This window comes from Lathyrus oleraceus, chromosome 2 (assembly GCF_024323335.1).
Source record: "Lathyrus oleraceus cultivar Zhongwan6 chromosome 2, CAAS_Psat_ZW6_1.0, whole genome shotgun sequence".
Classification (NCBI taxonomy): Eukaryota; Viridiplantae; Streptophyta; class Magnoliopsida; order Fabales; family Fabaceae; genus Lathyrus; species Lathyrus oleraceus.
Window position 1 is genome coordinate 421,542,690 of NC_066580.1, and position 6,833 is coordinate 421,549,522.

Here is a 6,833-nt window from a genome sequence, read left to right on the forward strand (position 1 = left end):
AAGTATTCTTACATTAATTACTTAATAGTATTAGTAAAAGACAATTTAATTGAGGGTATATTAGTAATTGTGTCGTCTCTCTCACATAAAATTAAGAAACTTAAATGTATTTAATTATATTTTTTAATAAACATAAAATTTATCTTTTTTTTTTATAGATTAGGTCGGGATAATATCAGTTTTGCATGCTTTCATCTATATTTGTTGTATATCCTAATTTTATAGTGATTTTAAATTTTTAACTTATCAACAATTTTTTTTTCCACATGTTTAGAGATGTATATTTAGACATTTTTTATACACACCAACTTTTATATCTCCAACATAGAGTCATGTGAATCACTTAATGCAGTTAGCCAAACTTAATGCACTTAGCCAAACTCTTATGTTACAATGGTTTCCACCTAACCTTTGTGATCACTGGGTTCAACCACAAACATTTGACTAAATCTCTTAGAGAAGAGTTTGTGAAAGGTCTCCCAGATTTTCAATTTGAGACTATACATATTTCAATAATGTGTGACTCATCTAGGAAAAACTGCTATGGTCCATTCAAAGAGCTTGTGATTAAGCTCAACGCTTGATCACCATATCCTATAAATTCTATAATTGTTGATGGTGGTTTTGGGTTTGCTGGAAGAGCGGCTAAGGAATTGGGCATTCAAGAGCTACAGTTTGGCAACACTTTAAAGTGTATCTTTAGAATCCATAGATGTGTTTCTAGACAATCTTTTTGATAAAATAAGAATGTTTCACTTGTAACATCTTTGATGGTGTGATTTTAAATCCGTCCGAAAATGTATCTCCGAATATAGGAAAAACATTTTTAAACTTCGAAAAAAATGTGGAACGCATCTCTAAAGATAGAAAGAATAATCTCTTATTTAAATCATGATTTGTATAATTTGAGACTCACCCTATTTTGAACAAAATATAATCTGAGTTGTATTTCTTAAATGTTCCTTGATGTCTCCTGAAAGTTTTAGGAAATGTGTTAAATACAAGAGGGAATTGTTTCGGAGATGCATCTCCGAAATTCTCCTGAATCATATATGAAAAACACCATTGCCCAAGCGTTACAATTTTTGCAAGGACAACTTATATTAAAGTAAAATCAAAGTACAATGAAGTTTATTAAAGTTAAAGGAAAGTAAAAAGTTATAGCTTAATCAAAAAGTCAAGATCTTACATAACAGTTGTCCGAAAATACAAAAAAAATAATACATCCAAATATAATGTATCAGGTATGCCTAATCCACTGCCTCCTCTGCCGCTTGTATTGCACGACATTCCATAATTCGACAACCATGAACTCCATGAGGGACAACTAGGGACTACCATCCTCAAAGAGTTCTGACTGTATGGATGCTCTACGCATCTCCACATCACGTTGACAGACCTCTATTACGCTCTCTGTCTGCTCATCCTGAATCTTAAGTACCTCTTGATTAGTTGACCTAGGTGGTATTTCAGAAGCGTCTAATGTCATGATAGGGTGTGATACCCTATAGAACCAAGTTAGGTTGCCTTAATCAACAATCTAGTGTACAAGAGTTGACTCCATATGATACTCCTCTGGTACCAAGTGACTCTCGAAATCATTCAGTATCGCACCAAGATCTATGCGGCGGACATCAGGAGGAGCGAACTCCGATGGGTGTTTCAAAATAATCTGTAAGTTCAAACTGCTGCATTGCTCGCTTAGACAGATAAGGATACATAAGAGTTGACCCACACGCCAGACATCCGAAATATAAGGAAATGACTTCAAATAGACGGGTCCCCCCGTTGACCCTTGTATCGGCAGAAACAAATGTCATCCGATACCATATTATCAAGAGAGACTCTAAATGGTTTAATCTCACTATTCCCCCTCTACAAAACAAAAGTGGCTACACGCAACCAATCTTTTGTATATGCCTGCGCAACTTCAAACTCGATGATGCGAGGGAAGTTGGAGATTGTCCATCTCTGAAAATGATTCAGATACAATATTAATAACACGTGTAACAAATGAACTATGAGAATATTAGTAATAAATTACCGTAAGCATCGTGCAACTCTCTAAAGGAGCATCGACATCGACAACGACTTTCTCCTGGGCTTCAAGAACTTCAGGTTTTGCTGCATAATATGTCTGAGAGGTCTGAGAGAGTCGGCTACGAGAACCAGACAACTAGAAACCTTGGGGCTGTGAAGTAGATTCCCCATTCAAACGAGTCATCAACAACTTATGGTCTAGTGGTCCTTGTTGAGGACCTCTCACATCGCGGTTTGAGACACACACCCGAGCCTATTCTGATCAGTGTTATTTCCAGCCATTGAAAATGCATTAGAAACAAAGACAAATATAAACAACATGTCAGAAAAATTCACAAATTCGACAAAATCAAGTTTTTGTTTAAGTCCAATCCGAAGATGTATCTCCGAAAATAATGCAAGCAAACTCGGAGATACATCTACGAACAAACTCGCGTTTGTCTCCATGGCAGAAATCCCTTTTCTATCCTACCAGTCTAAAAAATTCTCAATACATGTTTTTTTAACCTACCAAATTCGTTTACCATACTATCTAACATACCTGATACATATAGGGTAGCCTAAACAACTAACTACAATTTTTTTTTAAATACTTACCTAATCAAAATGATATGAGAAATAATGTTTGAGATGCTAGAAAGGATTCTCTTTCATAGTTGATAGAAATTTTTCAATAGTTGATGGAAATTTTTCCCTTAATAGCATTCCCTTAATAGTTGCTAGAAAGGATTCCCTTAATAGTTAGATGGAAAATTTTCAAAAATAAATTGGTTGAAGATTTTTAGACCGGATACAAATTTCATTTCAAATTTATTCTATCATATATGGTGGAATTTGTACGAAAACAATAAATATAGTTTTAAATTCATATATTTCATTATAAAACTTCTATAAGATGGATTGTATAACTATTTTGAAAAAGAAATCAAGAAGTATTATATTGTTGTATAACTATTTTAAAAAAGAAATAAAAAGTATTATATTGGGTTGTCATTGATTAAATAGATCGTTAACTAGTTTCCAGTAAACAAGTGATTTAATATTTTGACTATGAAAATAATTTGTCAAAAAAAGTTATGAAAATAAATATTTTTAATTTAATCTATTCTCTTTCTTACAATTTGTTTTCGTCTCAAATTATAATTTGTTTTACAAAAACTATTTATCTTAAGTTACAAGTTGTTTTATTTATTTTAAAGTTTAATCTCTAATGATAATATTTATTTAAATTTATGTATTAATAGAAATAACTTTTAATATTTAAAAAATCAATAATTTTATAAAAAAATATCAATATATTATATATTACTTTCTTTTTATTTAATCTATTTATAATTTATTAAAATAATTTTTTAATCTATTTTGTTGACATCTCATCAATTTTGTGTCACATAATCATTATTTTTTATGTGTCATTATTTAATCTTCATCACAACTCTCAAATTCTCTCATTACGTTGTGACGCTTTTTATATACCATTTTTTCTTTTCTTTTCTTTTTATTTATTCCATTAAATTATATAAAAATGGTACAAAATAAATTTTTCCAAACTATTTAAAACGTAAGCTGTAAAATTAATTTGTTTAATAAATTGTTCATTTGTGTTCTGCTATGTTATTTATCACCGATATCAGTGCTATATCTTTTTATTCAACCTCCATTCTACCAACATCCATGACAAGCTCTAGTGGTGAGATAATAGAGAATTCTCCAATCAAATAGTTATAGGTAAGAATTGATAGCATATATTAAAAGATCGATTGGAAATCCATCACAATCTATGAAGAATTTCTATAAATCTTGATGAATAAGATTGTTATCAACCACGTAATGACAATGAAAAGAAAAAAATGATTGAGAAAGAAAGAAAAGAATGTTGGAGAAGAAGAAAAGTATTTTCTGCAGAGTTTTTTCTCTGTCCATAATATGTGAAAAACTTCTTTATTCACTTTGCAATTGTAAAATTCTGTGAATGCATATTAAAGTTATTTTAATAGGGTTACTCCCTTTATTTATAGATTTATGTTAGCTTACTCACAAAGGCAAAACCCAAAATTATAAAAGTCTAAAATAATTAACACTACTACAAGAATAGACCTAAGTTGAAATTCTGTGTGAAACAACATGCTTTGACACTTCGACACACTAATACAACTCAACACACTAGGCTATTGGATACATCGTTATTCTGGAGAGCAATCTGCTTCGACACAAGGAATTATAATTCAACACACCACCTAATTCATTGTGTCTAAGTTATCTACATTCATCATAGCTCTTAGTCTTCTAAACACTTCGACCCGCACTTCCTTCGTCATGATGTCTACAATCTGATTCTCAGTTTTGCAGTGTTCCAAATTCATCTTCCCATCTGCTACCTGCTCTCGAAGATAATGAAACCTCATTTCGATGTGCTTGCTTCGACCATGTGCTATCAGATTCTTCTCCAGATTGATAGCTGACATGTTGTTGATCTTCATGGTAATTGCTCCCTGACTCTTCGTTGTTATCTCTTCGACCAAATTCACCATCCATGTTGCTTAACATGCACAAAGGAAATCAACCATGTATTCTGCTTCGCACGATGATAATGCCACTACTGGATCCTTTCTCGAACTCCAAGCAACTGGTGCACCACCTAGCATAAACATATAGCCAACTGTGAATTTTCGATCCTCAACATCACTACACCAACTTGAGTCGGTGTGTCCCACTAGTTTGCATTATTTTCCTTTATCAGTTGCAGATAATAAAATGCCATAGTCGAGAGTTTCTTTCATATACCTTAGTATCCTCTTTGCCACCACTAGATGTGATATCTTTGGCTTCTGCATGATTCTATTCACCATACCTACACTATATGCTAAGTCAGGTCTTGTGTGACAAAGGTATCGAAGTGACCCAATAAGTCTTCTATATTGGGTTGGGTTGACATCATCTTCATCTAAATCTTTCGACAGTTGTAATTTGGGCTCAAATGGAGTCGAAGTTGGGTTGCAATCTTGCATCTCAAATCTCTTGAGTATTTCGTCTATATACCTTCTTTGATGCATCATCAAACCTCTACCACTCTTGTAGAATTCGATGCCAAGGAAATATGAAATGTCATCCAGATCTGACATTTCGAATTCCCTGTTGAGATCACCTTTGAAGTCTTCGATCTCCTTCTTGCAGCTACCTGTTATCAACAAGTCATCGACATGGAGACATATTATAAACAATTAACTCTTGCTTCTTCTTACATATACTCCATGTTCAGCTGTGCATTTCACAAATTCATTTTCCCTTAGAAAGCCATCTATCTTTTTGTTCCAAGCTCTTGGAACTTGTTTAAGTCCGTACAGGGCTTTATGCAGCCTGTACACCTTTCCTTCTTCGCCTTGTTTTACAAACTCGGCTAGTTGTGAAACATAGACTACTTCTTCTAAGGGGCCATTCAGGAATGCACATTTCACATCCATCTAACACATCTGCCAGTTGTTCATGTTTGTTAGACCAACAACCAACCTGATTGTTTCGATCCTAGCAACAGGTGCAAAAACTTCGTCGAAGTCAATTCCTTCTTTTTGAAGAAATCCTTTCGCCACAAGTCTCGCCTTGTGTCGAGTCACATCTCCTTTGGGATTCAACTTCACCTTGTATACCCACTTCACATCGATTTCCTTCTTGTCTTGGGGCAATTCGACAAATGACCTAGTGTTGTTGACTTCGATTGACTTCAGTTCTTTGTTCATTGCTTTCACCCACTTCGAATATTTCAACGCCTCAGCTGTATTGACTGGTTCGACATCTGTGTAGAAAGCATAATGTACCATCTTAGCTTCTTCATTGACCATATCATATGATGTGATCACACATTTTTGCAACCTTAGAGGCTTGTGTCTTGTTCTTTGAGGTCTGCTTGGGCCTGCTTCACCTTTGAATTCTCTTTTGACTTCACTAGCCGGTTCATCATATAAGATTCTCACTTAATCCTTCTTAACATTCACAGTCTAATCCCATTCCTTAAGCTCATCTATGATCACGTCCCTGTTGATCACCACTTGCTTGTTCATTGGGTCGAACAACTTGTATCCTCCAATTGAATGATATCCTATCAGGATTATCTGACTCGACTTGTCATCAAGTTTTCTTCTCAACTGATTTGGCACATGTCTGTGTGCTATAGATCCAAACACCTTCAGATGACTCAAGCTAGGCTTGACACTATACTAACATTTTTCTGGCATGATTCCTTCTAGCTTCTTCGTCGCATCTGTTCAGGATATATGTTACAGTCGACACAACTTCTCCCTATAATTCTTTGGGTAAATGCTTGCCTTTCAACATACTTCTCACCATATTCATGATGGTTTTATTCTCCCTTTCTGCGGCTCCGTTCTGCTGTGGAGTGTAGGGTGGAACCACCTCATGCACAATCCCTTCTTTCACACGTAACGCTTCGAAGTCTTTCGACACATATTCTCCACCATCATCAGTCCTCTGAATCTTGAGCTTTCGACCGCTTTGTCTTTCGACCATAGATTTAAACTTGGCAAATAACTCGATCACTTCATTTTTCTTCTTGATCATGTAAGCCCACAGTTTTTGACTTAAATCATCTATGAATGTAAAAAAGTATTTGTTAGATCCAATCAAATCCACCTGGATAGGACCACCTACATCAGAGTATATGACTTCAAGAATTGCCTCCGACCTGCTTCTTGCATCCTTATTGAAGATGTTCTTGTGCTGCTTCGCCTGCACACATTCTTCACACACTTCATTTGGAATGTCGATTTCTGGTAATCCTG